At 40.0% G+C, this 19024-nt stretch overlaps 2 protein-coding genes, 1 long non-coding RNA gene and 1 pseudogene across 3 annotated transcripts in view; all 4 read right to left on the reverse strand.

Annotated features, from left to right (window-relative positions):
- LOC115225439 (early growth response protein 1-like) overlaps positions 1–19024 on the reverse strand; it is a 424836-nt gene that overhangs the window by 150141 nt on the left and 255671 nt on the right. The gene's annotated exons all lie outside the window — the stretch shown is intronic.
- LOC115225462 (zinc finger protein 208-like) overlaps positions 1–19024 on the reverse strand; it is a 524237-nt gene that overhangs the window by 118514 nt on the left and 386699 nt on the right. The gene's annotated exons all lie outside the window — the stretch shown is intronic.
- The window catches only part of LOC115225040, a 336418-nt pseudogene that overhangs the window by 42696 nt on the left and 274698 nt on the right, over positions 1–19024 (reverse strand).
- Positions 6635–9137, reverse strand: LOC118768231. Its single transcript, XR_005004059.1, has 3 exons — positions 9115–9137; positions 7207–7473; positions 6635–6959 (listed from the first exon to the last, which is right to left on the reverse strand). It is a non-coding gene; the product is annotated as an uncharacterized LOC118768231 (long non-coding RNA).

The raw sequence follows: 19024 nt of genomic DNA on the forward strand, positions 1-19024 counted from the left end.
AACACGTTTAAACTTCGTATACTGGTAGAATGTGTTTATAAAACATCTTTTTCTCTTGGCTTTATTAAGAAAATTCTATAGTTTGTAACATATTTGTTTATTTTTTTCTTCAATTTTTGCAATTTCAACCAATCAATGACGTCTATTGGGGTGAAAACATTCTGTGCCGTATGAATATGTCCCTCGTTTAAGAAACAGATTGGGTTTATTTACATTTGTGAAGAAAAAAAGATACCCTTCCCCCCACCACTAACCCTAAAACAGATTGAAATGCAATAGATCGATACTAGAGTCATAATTATGGGTGACATTTTCATTTGACACCGCTAGAAAAAAATCCCATTTTCCGTAGCGGTGTCAAATGAAATTGTCACCCATAATTATAACCCTAGTATCGATCTATAGCATTTCAATCTATTTTAGGTCTAGGTTTAGAGTTAGGGTTAGGGGTGGGGGAAGGGTATCTTTTTTTTCTTCAGAAATGTAAATAAACCCAATCTGTTTCTTAAACGAGGGACATATTCATACAGCACGGAATGTTGCTTACGTCAATGGAGGTCAGCAATTGGTTAAAATTGCCGAATTTTCTCAATAAAGCCAAGACAAAATGATGTCTTATAAACACATTCTACCAGTATTAAATGTGTTTAGTTAATTAGAAATTGTGTTGAAAACTGCCGTTCAAGAGGAAAAGATTCAAATAACATTCTGTGCATTTATATATATAGAGACTAGCACTAATACCCAGTAACGCTGGTTCATAGTGCTAGTGCATGCATATACAGCTGCGTGCGTGCACACATACACATGAGAACTGTCCAAATCTCTGACCAATCACATACAGCTAGCTGGCATTTTGATTAGGTTTTGGATAGAAATTCACAAAAAAGTCACTTCTATTGAATTTTCAATGGCTTTGCGGGGTGAGTGGGAAAATGTAAAGATATGCACAACCACCCTTGGCCGGTTTTGAATGACCAGAGAAAGTGCAAGCCCTCTAACTTAAAAATTGTGGATTTGTATAAAGAACACACACACAGACAGACATTTTGCCGTTTATATATATAGAGATTCTTTATTAACAAATTCAAGTATACTACAAAATTTCCAGTAATGAAGTTGTCTCAGAGTAAATATTTTTACAGATGATGACAAATTTGAGATTGACATTGACAATATTGAAGATGATGAAGGGAAAAAACATTGTGTTTTAGCAGACAAAATAGTTTTAATTGTTGTCATGTAAAAAATCTTCACATGGGTGCTGGAGTGGCTGTGTGGTAAGTAGCTTGCTTACTAACCACATGGTTCCAGGTTCAGTCCCACTGTGTGGCACCTTGGGGAAGTGTCTTCTACTATAGCCTCGGGCCGACCAAAGCCTTGTGAGTGGATTTGGTAAACGGAAACTGAAAGAAGCCCGTCATATATACGTATATATATATATATATATATATATAGGATATCTGTCATTCTTGCTAGAAAGAGCAGTTAAAAACTCCAAGCCACCAATTGTTGTAATTCCGAAAGTGATTGGAAAAACAATTGGTGGCTTGGTGTTTTTAACTGCTCTTTCTAGCGAGTCAGATATCCTATTCTTTGGGTATCTCTTTTGTGTTTGAACGTACACTGTATTCTTCTTTGAATAATACATAGTCTATTGACTAATTTTTTCCTTCTCGCTAGACTACTGGTGACTAAGAATTTTTCTATGAATATTCTTGCTACCCTAAGATTTTAATTAACAATAAAATGTATATATATATATATATGTGTGTGTGTTTGTGTGTCTGCGTTTGTCCCCACCAACATCGCTTGACAACTGATGCTGGTGTGTTTGCGTCCCCATGACTTAGCGGTTCGGCAAAAGACACCGATAGAATAAGTACTAGGCTTACAAAGAATAAGTCCTGGGGGTGATTTGCTTGACTAAAGGCGGTGCTCCAGCATGGCTGCAGTCAAATGACTGAAACAAGTAAAAGACTATTTGTTAGTGAAAACCTGTGTGTATACAGATGTGGCTTTTTTGAGAGAATGATTTGCCACACACGTTACGCTGAAATGGTTTCCCTCCTGTAAGAATGCAGTTTATTCAATTGCATGAACTAAATGTCAGAGGGGGATGGGATAAACTACCTGCATGAACTTCTAGAAAAGCAGGTAGTAATTTTACCTTGTGCTTGTTCTTAGTGCAAGTTCTGAAGAGTGCAGTTCAATTTTAACAGTTATTTTTTCAAAGCTGTAATAGAAGTGCCAAAAGAGAATATTCGGCATATTTTGCTTTATGAATTCAGTAAAGGCGACAATGCAACAGAAAATGTGAGGAATATAGCCATTTTTGTCTCCAGTCCTCATTCAAATCGTCCAACCCATGCTAGCATGGAAAGCGAATATTAAACAATGATGATGATGATGACAGGGATCAAACAATAAGCGTAAGTCAATGTCAACGGTGGTTCCAGAAATTCCGAGCTGGAAGTTACAGCCTAGAAGACGAGCCTTGTCTTGAATCTGTAGAGCTTGATAAGGACATCCTGATAATCCTGGTGGGACAACATCCCATTGTAACTGTTGAAGAATTAGCAGAGGAGCTTGGATTTGGTCATTCAATCACTTGTCAACAACTGCACTAGAAGAAAAACGACCATCTTTGGTTCCAGGAGGAAAGGTGTTCTTACATCAGGATAATGCTCAGCCACATACAGCAAAGATGACATTCCAAAGGCTGGAGCAGTTTGAATGGGAAACAATGCCCCACTCACAACATTCAGCAGACATTGTCCCATCTGATTATCCTTTATTCTGCAGTCTTCAAATTCATTTAGGCAGAAAAAAATATGAATTCTGTAAACAAGGTCAAAGCAGTGCTGGAGGAGTATTTTCTGTCACAGACAAGTGAATTTTGGAAGAGGGGCCTTGGAAATCTATCAGACAGATGGAGGAACATTGTAGAAATGAAGGAGAGTATATTTTAGATTAAAAAAGAACTTTATCTGAATTTTGAAAAATATAAAAAGTATAAAAACACTGCATTATTTATGGGATGGCCCAATAGGTTTAAGTTAGGTCTATGAGAGAATGGTTTACCACAAATACGACCATGACATAGTTTCTCTCTTGCATAAATACGTTTGTGTATAGATACTCGACAGAGTGTAAGTACCTTGAGAGAAAAGCTGGACCTAAGAAGCATCATTTGTGGTGTGCAAGAGAGACGTTTGGGCTGGTATGGTCATGTGGTGAGAATGGAAGAAGATAGTTGTGTGAAAAAGTGCCACACCCTAGCAGTTGAGGGAACCCGTGGAAGAGGCAGACCCAGGAAAACTTGGAACGAGGTGGTGAAGAACGACCTTTGAACTATAGGTCTCACCGAGGAAATGACCAGAGACCGAGACCTTTGGAAGTATGCTGTGCGTGAGAAAACCCGGCAGCACAAGTGAGACCATAACCTGTGGCCTCTACATGGGATGTAGTCAGTCCACTTATGCATACCTTTCCTTCTTGTGACACAAACCCTACTTGTGAAGACCTGTTGAGGCAAGTGAAAATGAAAATCGAATCGATCAACATCAATGGAAATTGCAGCTGTGATACCAGTGCCAGTGGCACGTAAGAAAACCATCCGAACGTGGCCATTGCCAGCGCCGCCCCGACTGGCCTCGTGCCGGTGGCACGTAAAAAGCACCATCCGATCATGGCCGTTTGCCAGCCCCGTCTGGTACCTGTGCCGGTGGCACGTAAAAAGCACCCACTACACTCACGGAGTGGTTGGCGTTAGGAAGGGCATCCAGCCGTAGAAACATTGCCAGATCAGCCTGGGCCTGGTGCAGCCTTCTGGCTTCCCAGACCCCAGTTGAACCGTCCAACCCATGCTGGCATGGAAAGTGGACGCTAAATGATGATGATGATGATGATGATAACTACACTCACCGAGTGGTTGGTGTTAGGAAGGGCATCCAGCTGTAGAAACACTGCCAAAATCAAAACATTTCATTTTGGGTATTTCCCTGGAAGCAAATGACAGTTCGATTCTGTATTCTGCTTGGAAATTTGCGGATTTTACATACACACCTGAAACAGGTAAGAACAAATATGCAAGGCTTTTTTTCTTCAAGTTTAAAATGAAATCTTTATTATGATCTTACAGAGAAAGGGACATTACAAGACAAACAAAAACAAAAAATGTTACATGATTTCGATTGAGCATTATGTTAAAAATTTACTTAAAAAATATTTTATATAACTATTAATTTTTCCTAGAGCCTGGTACAGCCTCCATGGCTTACTAGACCCCAGTCGAACTGTTCAACTCATGCTAGCATGGAAAACGGACGTTAAACGTTGATGATGATCATCATAAAACCTCATTTTCAATAAATCAAATTACCACAGGTATTGCAATGTTATGGCTTTTCTCCTGCATGTATCCGTTTGTGTTTAGTTAAGGCACTTATTTGAGAGAATGATTTACCAGAGATATCACAGTGATGTGGTTTTCTCCACTGTATGAATGTATCTGTGATTAGTGAAGAGGCTCTTTTGAAAAGGTCATTTACCACAAATATCACAATGATATGGCTTCTCTCTTGTATGAATACGTTTGCGCATTTTCCAGTGACTGGTATAAGGAAACTTTTTACCGCAGATATCACACGGATATGGCTTCTGTCCTGTGTACGTACATCTGTGTAATATTTAAGTGACTACTACGAGAGCACAGTTTAACACAGATATCACACTGATATGGTTTCTGTCCTGCATGTGTAAGTCAGTGTTTAGTTAAGGAATGTCTTTCAGAGAATCATTTACAACAGATATCAGAGATATGGATCTTGTCTTGTATGAATGAATTTGGAAGTAGTGAAACTACCATTTTGAGAAAATAATTTAGCACAGATATAGTTAAGCTCAGGTTAAGTTAATTTTTTGGTTCAAAAAGCAAAAAGCAAGGCCATGTAGGGGGACATGGAGTTATGTACAGGGAGGGTGTTCATGCAAAGAGTTCAGGACATTTCTGGTCAAGAGAGACTTTGAACTGAGCGGTCGTCAGCATCTTCATTATCTCCTCCGGCAACTTATTCCACGGATCCGCAACCCGGACGGAGAAAGCCCCTCTCCTTTGATTGAGATGAAATCGTCGCAGATAGAGCTTTTTGGAGTGACCCTGCAGCCGACGCTCAGGAGCAGGAGTGAAGAACAGCTCTTTTGAGAGGTTACATAGATATTGCAATGTTATGGATTCTCCCCTGTATGTGTATGTCTGTGTCTAGTTAAGTGACACCTAACAGCGAAGGATTTACCACAGATATCACAGTGATATGGCTTTTCTCCTGTATGTGTACATCTGTGTATAGTCAAGTGACTATTACGAGAGAATGATTTACCACAGATATCACAGTGATATGGTTTTTGCCCCGTATGAATGAATTTGTGTGTAGTCAAATTACCATTCTGAGTAAATGATTGACCACAGATATCACAATGGTACGGTTTTTCACCTGTATGTGTACATTTGTGTATAGTCAAGTGACTATTACGAGCGAATGATTTACCACAGATATCACAATGATATGGTTTCTCTCCTGTATGAACACGCTTGTGTCTACTCAGCTCACAACTTTGTGAGAAAGATTTACCACAGATATCGCAATGGAACAGCCTCTCTCCTGTGTGAGTATGTTTGTGTCTAGTTAAATGAAATTTAACAGAGAATGATTTACCACAGATATCACAGTGATATGGCTTTTCACCTGTATGAATGGTTCTGTGAGTCGTCAAATTACTAATTTCAGTGAAGGATTTACCACAGACATCACAATGGTGTGGTTTCTCACCTGTATGTGTAAGATTGTGTCTAGTTAAGCTACATCTAACAGAGAATGATTTACCACAGATATCACACTGATATGGATTCTCACCTGTATGAACACGTTTGTGTATTCTCAGGTTACCGGATACAGAGAATGATTTACCACAGGTATTGCAATGATATGGCTTCTCACCTGTATGTGTAAGTTTGTGTTTAATCAAAGCACCACTTTGAGAAAATGATTTACCACAGATATCACAACAATATGGCTTTTCTCCTGTATGTGTACGTCTATGTCTAGTCAAGTCACTACTTTGAAAGAATGATTTATCACAGATATCACAATGATATGGTTTCTCTCCTGTATGAACACGTTTGTGTCTACTCAGCTCACAACTTTGTGTGAAAGATTTCCCACAGGTATCGCAATTGAATAGCTTCTCACCTGTATATATTTGTTTGTGTTTTGTTAACTGATATCCAGCAGAGAACGATTTATTACAGGTATCACAACGGTACGGCTTCTCACCTGTATGTGTATGCTTGTGTATAGTTAAGCTAAATCTAACAGAAAATGACTTTCCACAGATATCACACTGATATGGCTTCTCACCTGTATGAATTAATTTGTGAGCAGTCAAATTACTATTTTCAGTGAATGATTTACCACAGATATCGCAATGGTATGGCTTTTCTCCTGTATGTGTATGTTTGTGTCTAGTTAAGCTACATCTAACAGCGAAAGATTTACCACAGATATCACACTGATATGGATTTTCACCTGTATGAACGCATTTGTGTGTTTTTAAGTTACTGGACAAAGAGAATGATTTGCCACAGATATCACACTGATATGGCTTCTCTCCTGTATGAGTACGTCTGTGTCTAGTCAAGTCGCTCCTTTGAGAGAATGATTTACCACAGATATCACAGTGATATGGCTTCTCTCTTGTATCAGGGTTTTTTGATTTAGGTAAATGATTCATAATGGAGAAATAATTTGTCATATATATCACAAAGATATTGTTTTTTTCTTTTCTATGAATATGTTTGTGTTCAGGTAAGTCACTATTTTCAGAGAATAATTTAATGCTATGTTTCTTTCATTGCAGATCTTGCTTATTATCTAAAACAGCAGATGTAAACTCTCAACCTAATCGAAGGTTAATTAACGTGTAAAGTGATAATTCCGGACAGCATAGATGAAAAAAATGTTCCTTTGTGCAGAAGAAATATTTCACCAATATTTGTCATATATATGATAAAGATATTGTTTTTTTCATTTCTATGAATATGTTTGTGTTCAGTTCAGTTAATGTTTTCAGGGAATAATTTAAAGCTATGTTTTTTTCGTTGGAGATCTTTGTTATTATCTAAAACAGCAGATGTAAACTGTCAACTCCTTTGTAATGTTATCCAAGGTTAATTAACCTGTAAAGTCATCATTCCAGACAGCAGAGATGAAAAGATGTTGCTGGTAAATTCCATTGTGCAGAAGAAATATTTCACCAATATTTGTCATAGATTTTGCTTATATTAAGAGGTTGATGCATTGATGAATGCTCCTTATAGATATATCGTCTTCCTTTGGTTGATGAAAGTTAATAAAAACATTGACAACACATCCAATGTAAGAAATTTCTTTTCTGCCAACAAGGTGTGATATTCTGAAATAATACAAGAAAACCTTAAGATATTGAGGAAACTGAACAAAACGGTCATTCAACATAGCAAAAATTACAACAATAACATTCTCGTTATTTCAATGCAGATTCTCAACTCTGAATGGTTTCCAATCAAGGTGATATTTCATAATTTCCTGGCAGGATATGTTTACATGGAAGATTGTGAAAAAAAAACACTGCTTGTAATTCAATTCAATTCAATTTTTATTGGCTCAAAATCCAAAAGCAAGGCCATTTAGGGGGACAGGGAGTTATGTACAGGGAGGGTGGTCATACAGAGTTCAGGCCATTTCTGGTCAAGAGGGACTTTGAACCTAGCGGTCATCGGCATCTTCACTATCTCCTCCGGCAGCTTATTCCACGGATCCGCAACCCGGACGGAGAAAGCCCCTCTCCTTCGATTGAGATGAAATCGTCGTAGATAGAGCTTTATATATATATATATATATATATATATTCAATTCAATTTAATTCAGTTTTATTGGCTCAAAAAGCAAAAGCAAGGCCATTTAGGGGGACAGGAAGTTATGTACAGGGAGGGTGGTCATACAGAGTTCAGGCCGAGAGGGACTTTGAACCTAGCGGTCGTCGGCATCTTCACTATCTTATCCGGCAGCTTATTCCACGTTCGAACCGAAAAGATCCATTAATTTTTCCTTTAACTAAAACTTTTTTTAAATAAATAAATAATTTCGTTATATCTATCCTCCACCACCCAGGGAAATACCCGAAGTGAAATGTTTTGATTTGGTCGAGTTATATCGAAGGAATGCCAATTAATTAGACAGCATTTTTCTCATTTTACTAATTCAATTCATTTATATCACACGTAGCATAGTCTTTTATAATTAACAGATCAACTTCCCAATTTAGCAGTAATTACCAAAGACAAGGAGATATAATGGTACTATGTAAGAAGAGTGGTCCCGGTGCATGTACTCGCGCATCCACGCAAGCTAGTCGATCCTAAAACGACTACCTAGCAAAGTAAGTAAAACACAAAATAAATAATCTTTTTACACAAAGTAAATAATTTTTTTTTTAAACAATGTAAATAAAACACAAAGGATCGACTAGTCACGACTATCTAGCGCGGATACGCGAGTACGCGCACCGGGACCACTCTTCTTAAATAGCACCGATATAATTTCCCATTCAACATTATTATTGGTCATTTCCAATTTGATGTTCGTAAAATCAATTTTATTTTGGTTTAAATTTCATTTAATCTCGATCATAATGTCTTGGGGGACACCCTGCTGTTCCCCGTTTATTGTGAATCCCAACGAAATACAAACAGATCAGCAGATAATCAATGAAAGCCATACAATTACGATCTTTCTCAGATCCAGCGACTTGTATTGCTTTGTGTTCCCGCCGTGGATTGTTGAACAATTCTCAAATATGTCCAGGGCGAAACTCGATTCAAAATAACTCAAACATTTCCCACACTTTTTACTCCTTCTTCGTATAATTATGAAATTCTTTCTTGAAATAAAGTAACGAAATATTACCTGAACTTGTTGGATCGCTATGATTTTACGAACGTCAAATAGGAAATTACCTTATTATTTATCTATCTTTTTATCATTACAGCCTTTAAATAAATCTTTGTCAACTTACCGTGTTCTTACGGGTCAGTGCCCCGGGTGTTAGATGGGTGGAGTTTGAAAAGGTGCTCAGAGTTATTGTTTGTACGATGGTTGATAATTTTATGGGTGTCTGCCAGGTCAGCTGCTAGACGTCGGAGTTTCAATGTGTCCATGCCCAGGGAAGTAAGGCGTTCAGGATATGGCAAATGCCTGATGGAGGGTATTCTTTTGGTTGCACATCGCTGAACGGCTTCCAGATGATTAATATCCTGGGCAAGATAGGGGTTCCAGACCGGTGATGCAAATTCCAGGTAAGGTCTTACCATAGCTATATAAAGCCGCAGATAGATAGCCGGAGAGCGGCTCACAAAGGATTTGGTGAGTGATGCCAAGGCACCCTCAGCCTTCTTGACAATTTTAACGATGTGTTTTGCCCAACGCAAATCACTGTTGACAATAACACCCAGGTCACGTTCACATGAAGACTTTTTGAGACTAGTGTTGTGGAGGGAGTAGGTGGACGCTGGGTTTCTCCTCCCAAAATGCATAGTGGTACATTTGTCCACAGCCAGCTTGAGTTGCCAGTCCATGATCCACTGCTGCATTGTGTCCAGGTCTGCTTGCAATAGAGATCTATAGTGTACAGGATTTTACCTCTTTATTTTGAGGTACAGCTTGATGTCATCTGCATATTTCAGCACTGTGGCATTCTTTAAGTTGGCATCTATGTCATTAACATATGCAACAAATAAAAGGGGGCCAAGAACAGATCCCTGTGGTACACCAGATGTCATCTCATAGGGCGAAGAGTGCTGTCCTAGAACTGTGACAACCTCTTTTCGGCCGAAAATAAAGGACTTCAACCAGTTATAGAGTTCGTCTCTTACACCCAACGCAGAAAGCTTTACCATAAGTCTTTTGTGTGGTACAGAGTTAAAAGCCTTAGCAAAGTCCAGGTAAACAACATCCACCCAGGATCCGCGATCAGTGATTTGGGTAACGTCCTCAAGAAACTCGATGAGTTGATTACAGCAGCTGGAGTTAGGAATAAATCCGAATTGTGACGGCTGGATGAGGCTGTGAGACTTCCAGAATTTCCAGAGGGTTTCTCTGATACAGGATTCCATCAGTTTGGCGATGCAGCTAGTAAGACTGACGGGGCGATAGTTGACAGGTGATGTGCGGTCGCCTTTTTTGAACAGAGGGATGACACTGGCAGTTTTCCACTGTTCTGGAGTAACACCATTGTCAAGACAGAATTGGAAGAATAGAGAAAGTTGGCTTAGAAGAAAGTACTCACCGCGTTTGAGAAGTAGGTATGTAACACCATCAAGACCAGGTGAGGCATAATTGCGTTTATTCTTAAGGTGGCATTGCAGCATTGCTGGTGTAAATTGCATAGTAGATATAGAGTCCGATGTCAGTGGTGATGAAGATGGAACATTTTGGTCTTCGACAGTAAAGATGCCGGTATAGCATCCAGCAATGATTTCTGCACATTCTTCGGGATTGCCAGTAATCTGTCCTGTGTGGGGATTGCAAAGGGGACCAACTGGAGAGTGGGGTCTCTGCTTTGAGTGCACATACTTCCAGAACACTTTGCTGTCAGGGTTAGCTGCAATGCGTTGTTCAAATTCAAGCACTGCCTTTTTTGTCACCTGCTTGAGGTGGTTGGTTGACCTATTGCGCTTTTTCCTGTTGCTCTCTGATTTGTGCAATTTGTATTCCTGTTCAGCATTACGGCATTCTTTCCTGGCAAGTCGGACTGCTGCAGTCTCCCAAATTGCACTGTTGGGTGGTTTTTTGTGCTTGCGTGGTACTGATGCTGCACATGCTGCCCATATTGAATTCAGAATGTTCTGGAGTATAGTGTCCACATCTCCAGAGGCATAAAATTCGCGCCAGTTTGGGCGTTACAGCTCAGTACAATAGGAGCTCCAGTTTGCTTTATTCCAGTCAAAGCAGACAGTCTGAAGATGGTTGTGTTTTTTGTTACAACCAATCAGAGACAAGTCGGCCATGATCATGGAATGATCAGAGTCACCTAAAGGTTCTTTGGTAGTGACACTAATGATTGTTTCAGGAGAAGCGGTAAGTAGCAGATCCAAAGTGTTGTTGTGGGGGAGGTAACAACTTGGGACCAATTTGAATTCAGCACCAGTTCAAGGAAATCATCTGCACTTTGCGGCCAACGGAAGGCCTCCCAGTCAATCTCAGGGAAATTGAAGTCGCCCGCAATATACACATATGTGGCTGTTTTCATGGCAGCAGTTCTGAGGATATCAAAAAGCTGTGCGTCTTAGCGATAATTTGGGGGACGGTAAACGACTCCGAGCAGAAGTGTTGACATGGTCATATGTATATTGCAGAAAAATACTTCCTGCTGAGATTGGTTCAAATCATCACAGGGGATTGCCGATAGATTTGATCGAACATAAATCATCACACACCCTCCACGGCGATTAATGCGGTCTTTGCGGAACAAGTTGTAGCAGGCTATACTGTAAACTCCATCACAGAGTGCAGAGTGTGCCTATGTTTCCGTGACTGTGATGAAATCTGGGTTGATACTTTTGACGTAGGAGACAAAAAGATGCACCTTGTTGCATAAACTACGGGCATTCAAGGACAGTAGTTTATATCTGGATTTCAGATGATGATATACAGGGGATGGCTGATTGTTCTTGGTTAGTTTCCCAAGATTTTTGCATTGCCAGTTGTTGTTGTGGGTGTAGTCTGCTCAGTCCAACTGGCATCCCTTATCCACGACTCACCAGACTTGACAAATTTCCAAATCTGCCCATCATCGCGGAGGCTAAAACTCTCCTGTGGCACAGAGTTGCGATTTAGGGAAGCTACAGATCTTAGCTTTGGGTGTACATCGGATGGTAGGCCAGGAGGTGTTCTAAAGTTGATAATGTTGTCACACCGAGCTCTATCAGCAGCCAGATGGAATGTCCACGCCTCAGTAAAGCCCGTAAACAACAGCCTGATCAGCCTGGGTTTGGATCCCGGTCGGCCAAGGCGGGAAGCACTTTTTGGAGGGACACAGCTGAGATCCCAAGCTGTGTTTCCAATGAATGCCTGCAGAACTACCACATCTTCCGGCACTCCGATGGCTATTAATTCATGAGTGGCTGGTTCAGCAACTCCCTCGATGCGTTGAGGTTCTGCACGAGCTACAGGTAAGTTGCTGAGCAGGGCACTCCTATATGACCCTTCGCTGTGAGTTTTCGGACAGATACTGGTTCTGAGTCCTGCTACTTCACGACTCAAAGCAGAAATCATTCGTCTAATTTCTGCAACTTCTGTGCTGATGGTCGATTTCTGCTTTAGTTGGGAAGCATCAGGAGAGGAGGGCATGGTTGGTTTTTGTTCCTGCTGATGTACTTCAGCTGGAATGATCAATTTTTGTTGTCGAAGAGCAAGAGGGGAGGAAGACATAGGGGGTTTAAGTTTCTGTTTTTGTTGTTCTTCAACATGAATGGCTGATTTTTGTTGCTGCTGTTGAAGAGTGACAGGGGAGGAAGACAGGGGCGGATTCAGTTTTTGCTGTTGTTCTTTATCAACAGGACTGGTTTTGGGAGACAAAGTAGTTGGTTTTTGCTGTTCAGCAGCAATGGCAGCGGAAGACACTGTTGTCAGGTTTTGTTGTTGCTGTTCAGCAGCAATGGTGGCAGGGGACACACATGTCCCCACACAAGTCAGGCAATGAAACGACCAGTTTGGTAGCTGGACCATTTCCCAGAGTTTATCCATCATAGAAGTATGGTGTCCTTTCTTTTGACCTGGGATCTTCTGAAAGCAGATCGAAACACGACATTTACTGCATTCAACCCATCTATTTCGGAGAGAATTTTCGAGTTTTGTGCATAGATGACAGATGTGATTTGCCAGGCAACGTTCTATTGTAGGACAGCGACCAGTTTTGTCGCATGGCTCATCCACGGATGATACCGTGGCAGTTTTGTTCTGTCTGCCCATCCATACTGTGGTGCAAGGTAAACAAAGAAAGAAAGAAAGACGAAAAAAGTGAAGATACAGCACACTTGTTAGGGAGATAAATAAGATGTTATTATTTGTTGTTGTTATTGCTGTTAACTGTTTTCGCTTTCCACATTGTATGTGTGTATACAAAATGTATACATTCACTCCAGTAATTTTCTTTTCCCAATTATCTTCCAAGCAGTTGAATTTTTTTTTTTTTTCAAAATTTCACAAATGTTATGAAGGAGACAATAGAGTTCCAGGGATGTTTTCGGTTTGAACGGCAGTTTTTTCTAGTGGTGTCATATGAAATTGTCACCCATAATTATGACCCTAGTGTCGATCTATTACATTTCAATCTGGTTTTAGCGTTAGGGGTTAGGGGGAAGGGTATCTTTTTTTCTTCACAAATGTAAATAAACCCAATCTGTTTCTTAAACGAGGGACATATTCATATGGTACAGAATTTTTTTTACCTCAATAGACGTCATTGATTGGTTGAAATTGCAGAAATTGAAGGAAAAAAACAACATATATCTTACAAACTATAGAATTTTCTCAATAAAGCCAAGAGAAAAAGATGTTTTATAAACACATTCTACCAGTATACGAAGTTAAAAATTTTTTAGTCACCTAGAAATTATGTCAAAAACTGCCGATCAAACCGAAAAGATCCGTTGAAATGATTTGTCTCCGGGACAAATGACTTCATATGGAACATTGTAGGGTGACTGGAGGGGTTTTCATCGTGTGTCCTGTCGAATCAACACAAAGGAAGCCATCTGAATGTCGTTTGGCGTGGACGATCTTGGTGTACCATGTGTTGTCATGGAAATAGAGCACAACTGTCCCACGCTGTCTCTCAGTTGAGTGAGGTACATTTTGTCATCAGAATCTCACTTCATATTCAGAATGAACTCTCTTGAGGATGATGATGATGAGGATGATGATGATGAGGAGGATGATGATGATGAGGAGGATGATGATGATGGTGATGAGGATGATGAGGAGGAGGATGATGATGAGAATGATGATGAGGAGGAGGAGGATGATGAGGATGATGATGATGATGATGATGAGGATGAGGATGATGATGATGATGATGAGGAGGAGGATGAAGAAGGGTACCATATACCATTTCTGCAGTGGCAGTGCTGAGATTTTCTTTTGGAGTGGCATGGATTCCCAGCATCGCCCATCGACGTTGATCATTCAGTTAGGCCTGTTAAGTTTGGTTGGCCAGGATTCCTTCAGGCAGTGGTGAAATCTCTCCACTAATCTGTTGGCCTGTGGATGGTAGGCTGTTGTGCGGTTCATTGTAATTGAAAAATGTCACACAGGTGAATTGTGGACCCCAACTAGATGAGATGCTGTCTGGGACACTGAAACAGATGAAGGCTCGGCTGACTTCTTGTGTTTCTGTACAGCGGAGAGGGATAGCTTCAGGCCAACAAATGTATCAGTCTACCAAATTCAAGATGTATGAGCAACCCTGTGAAGATGGTAGGGGGCCGACAAGGCCAATGTCGACATGGCTGAAACGGGCCTTTGGTGGTTCATAGTTGCCAAGGGGTGCTTTGGTGTGCTGATGGACCTTGGCTTGTTGACAGAGGATGCATGCTCTGGTCCACTCTCCAATTTGCTTGGGCATACCATGCCAGATAAATTTGCTTGACTGCAGTTGCATAGTGGCTCTTGTACCTTGGTGGGACAGTCATGAAGAATTTAGAAAATAACTTAGTTATCATTAAGGTAATGTTAGGAACATAAATTGTGACTAAGGTTTGGTAGATTTCAATTCAAAACTTACGAAAACAAGACACTAGCACTACAGAGTCAGAGCCGGTTTCAGCCAGGTTGGTAACGAAAGGGTTAAGGGCATAGAGCCAAAGACACCGAACCAAACCTAACTGGAACCTGGAGCAGCACTCTGGCTTGCTAGCTCATGTCACACTTTCCCATCCAATCCTGCATAGAAAATGGATGTTAAAGGAGGAGGAGGAGGAGGGGGAGTATGAGGATGAGGAAGATGAGGAGGAGGAGGAAGATGAGGAGGAGGAGGAAGATGAGGAGGAGGAGAAAGATGAGGAGGATGATGATGATGATGAGGAAAACACAACAAAGACAAAAATCAATGTCACTTAAAACTTTTATTCCTTATTCCCATTCCTTTATTCTCTCATAACAAATTCCTCAAAAATCCAGCACCATCAAAGCCATCGTTGTGTTGATGTATTTAGATATTCAAAAGTCTTTTGGATCTGACAAATCAGTTTTCTTTCGTTCTTCCTTCTTGCAAGATTTGTATTTGATGTCTTCATGCATAATATTTCGGATCATTATTCCGACACACAAAATTTTTTGCGATTGACCTCATTGATTTTCCTGGATTGTCTCTAATGTTTTGCTTAACTTCCTGAACAAATTCAGGTGTCCTGATAGAATCAGAGCGCTTGGAATGTTTTTTACGTTTTGAGACAGGTGATACATTTCCATCTTCTTTTTCTAACTCACACCGAATCTTGTGAACGAAAGATCTTGCAACTTTTAGAAAACAAGAAATTTCTAAATCACCATGATTAGCAATCAAAGCCACAATCACAGCATGCCTTTTCATTTCGTTAGTAAGAATAGGGGCTGTCATTTTTATTTTCTGAAATAGAAGTTCAATAAAAATTACTTGAACTTTACAGAAAAAAAAAATGACAGGTGTATAATCAATGAGCAGGTGTATTAGTTTGATGCTCAGGAAAATGAGAAAGTTTTTGTAGGTGGAGGGGGATGTCAGTGAAGAGAGAAATTATGTGGGAATAAAGAGAAGTTGGGGTCAGGAGAAGTATAGTTAAAACAACAATTCCCCAAAAATAACTACCACAAGTACAGGAGTGGCTGTGTGGTAAGTAGCTTGCTTACCAACCACATGGTTCCGGGTTCAGTCCCACTGCGTGGCATCTTGGGCCAGTGTCTTCTACTCTAGCCTCGGGCCGACCAAAGCCTTCTGATTCGATTTGGTAGACGGAAACTGAGAGAAGCCCGTCATATATATGTATATACTTGTGTATCTGTGTTTGTCCCGCCAACAACGCTTGACAACCGATGGTGGTGTGTTGACGTCCCCACAACTTAGCGGTTCAGCAAAAGAGACTGATAGAATAAGTACTAGGCTTACAAAGAATAAGTCCCGAGGTCAATTTGCTCGATTAGAAGGCGGTGCTCCAGCATGGCCGCAGTCAAATGATTGAAACAAGTAAAAGAGACAAAGAGACAGGTATCGGAATGTTATGGCTTCTCTCTTGTATGTGACAACTTGTGTTTAGTTAAGTTACCACTCTGAGAGAATGATTTACCACAGACATCACAAGAAAATGGCTTCTCTCCTGTATGAATGCGTTTGTGAATAGTTAAATCACTATTTCTAAAAAATGTTTTACCACAAAAATCACAGTGATGAAGTTTTCCTTCAGTGTGAATACGTACGTGATAAGTCAACTGACTATTACAAAAGAATGATTTACCACAGATATCACAAGGGTACGGATTCTGACCTGTATGAATACTTCTGTGACAAGTTAAAATGCTATTTCGAGAAAACGATTTACCACAAATATCACAATGATATGGCTTCTCTCCAGTATGAATACGTTCGTGACAAGTTAATTGACTTCTTGTAGAGAATGATTTACCACAAATATCACAATGATATGGCTTCTCTCCTGTATCTGTACGTTTGTGTTTATTCAAGTCCCTACTTCGAGAGAATGATTTACCACAAATATCACAATGATATGGCTTCTCTCCTGTATGAATACGTTTGTGCTGAGTCAAATTACTCGTTTGAGAGAATGATTTTCCACAAATATCACAATGGTATGGCTTCTCACCTGTATGTGTACGTTTGTGTACAGTCAATTCCCCACTTTGAGAGAATGATTTACCACAAATATCACAATGATATGGCTTTTCTCCTGTATGAATACGTTTGTGGTGAGTCAAATTACTCCTTTGAGAGAATGATTTACCACAAATATCACAATGGTATGGCTTCTCGCCTGTATGTGTACGTTTGTGTACAATCAAGTCACCACTTTGAGAGAATGATTTACCACAGATATTACAACGATATGGTTTCTCTACTGCATCAGGGTTTTTGCCTTTAGTTATATGACTCTTCATGAGAGAATAATTCATCGTACATGCAACAATTAAAGTGTCTTTTAAATTCCGATGAATATGTTTTATATAAAGAGGTTGATGTATTGATGAATGCTCCTTATAAATATATTGTCTTCCTTTAGTCAATAAAAGTTGATAAAAACATCAAAGGCACATCTGAATGAAGTATTTCTTTCGTATCAAAAGGATGTTATATTCTGAAATAGAAAAAGAAGCAGTGAGATAAAGAGAATCATTAAACGACATAGTAATTCAAATCTTACAACATCAACACTGTCATCCATTTAATGTCTACGTTTGCATGGGTCAGAATCCATTGAGGCTTTGAAAGTTTTACCACATTCTGTATATATATATTTCTTTACTACCCACAAGGGGCTTAAACATAGAGGGGACAAACAAGGACAGACATAGGTATTAAGTCGATTACATTGATCCCAGTGCGTAACTGGTACTTAATTTATCGACCCCGAAAGGATGAAAGGCAAAGTCGACCTCGGCGGAATTTGAACCCAGAACGTAACGGCAGACGAAATACCTATTTCTTTACTACCCACAAGGGGCTAAACATAGAGGGGACAAACAAGGACAGACATAGGTATTAAGTCGATTACATCGACCCCAGTGCGTAACTGGTACTTAATTTATTGATCCCGAAAGGATGAAAGGAAAAGTCGACCTCAGTGGAATTTAAACCCAGAACGTAACGGCAGACGAAATACGGCTACGCATTTCGCCTGGCAGGCTAACGATCCTGCCAGCTCGATAGATTAATCAATTTTACCTTTCTCGAATAATTCATCATTTTCTCTTTTTTTCTTTCTTTACCTTACTTTCACTTGTTTCACCTATGGCGTGGCTTAGTTGGCAGGGTACTTACCAAACAATTTGTGAATCTTTACAACTAATTCAGGATCTTTTCGGTTTGCAATCCCAAGGGCACAGTCAGTGCAAGACCTGGGCCTTTACATGAGTAATAATGCATCCTTCAATGTGTATGTTGCTAAATTGGCAAGGAAATACTGGCAGTGACTGGATGGATTCTTAGAACTTTTAGAACAAGAGATTAGGAAATCATGATGGTCCTCTGGAGGACACTTGTCCTAAGCCACTTTGACTATTGCTCTCAGCTATGGTCACCAATCAGTGTCAAATTAATCTCAGAACTTGAGGCAATCCAACGAAGCTACACAAAAAAGTTAGCCTCAAGGCAGCATCCTAAAACTCTTCCCCCCACGGAAAAAAAAAAATTTATATATAGGCGCAGGAGTGGACATGTGGTAAATAGCTTGTTTACAAACCACATGGCTCCAGGTTCAGTCCCACTGCGTGGCACCTTTGGCAAGTGTCTTCTACTATAGCCTCGGGCTGACCAGACTTGTGAGTGGATTTGGTAGACGGAAACTGAAAGAAGCCCGTCGTATATATGTATATATATATATAGGCTCATGAGTGGCTGTGTGGTAAGTAGCTTGCTAACAAACCACATGGTTCTGGATTCAGTCCCACTGCGTGGCACCTTGGGCAAGTGTCTTCTACTATAGCCTCGGGCTGACCAAACCCTTGTGAGTGGATTTGGTAGACGAAAATTGAAAGAAGCCCATTGTGTATATGTATATATATATATATATATATATGCGTGTGTGTGTTTGTGTGTCTGTGTTTGTCCCTCTAGCATTACTTGACAACCGATGCTGGTGTGTTTATGTCCCCGTTACTTAGCGTTTCGCAAAAGAGACCGATAGAATGAGTATTGGGCTTACAAAAGAATAAGTCCCAGG

Source organism: Octopus sinensis, linkage group LG27 (genome assembly GCF_006345805.1).
Source record: "Octopus sinensis linkage group LG27, ASM634580v1, whole genome shotgun sequence".
Taxonomy (NCBI): Eukaryota; Metazoa; Mollusca; class Cephalopoda; order Octopoda; family Octopodidae; genus Octopus; species Octopus sinensis.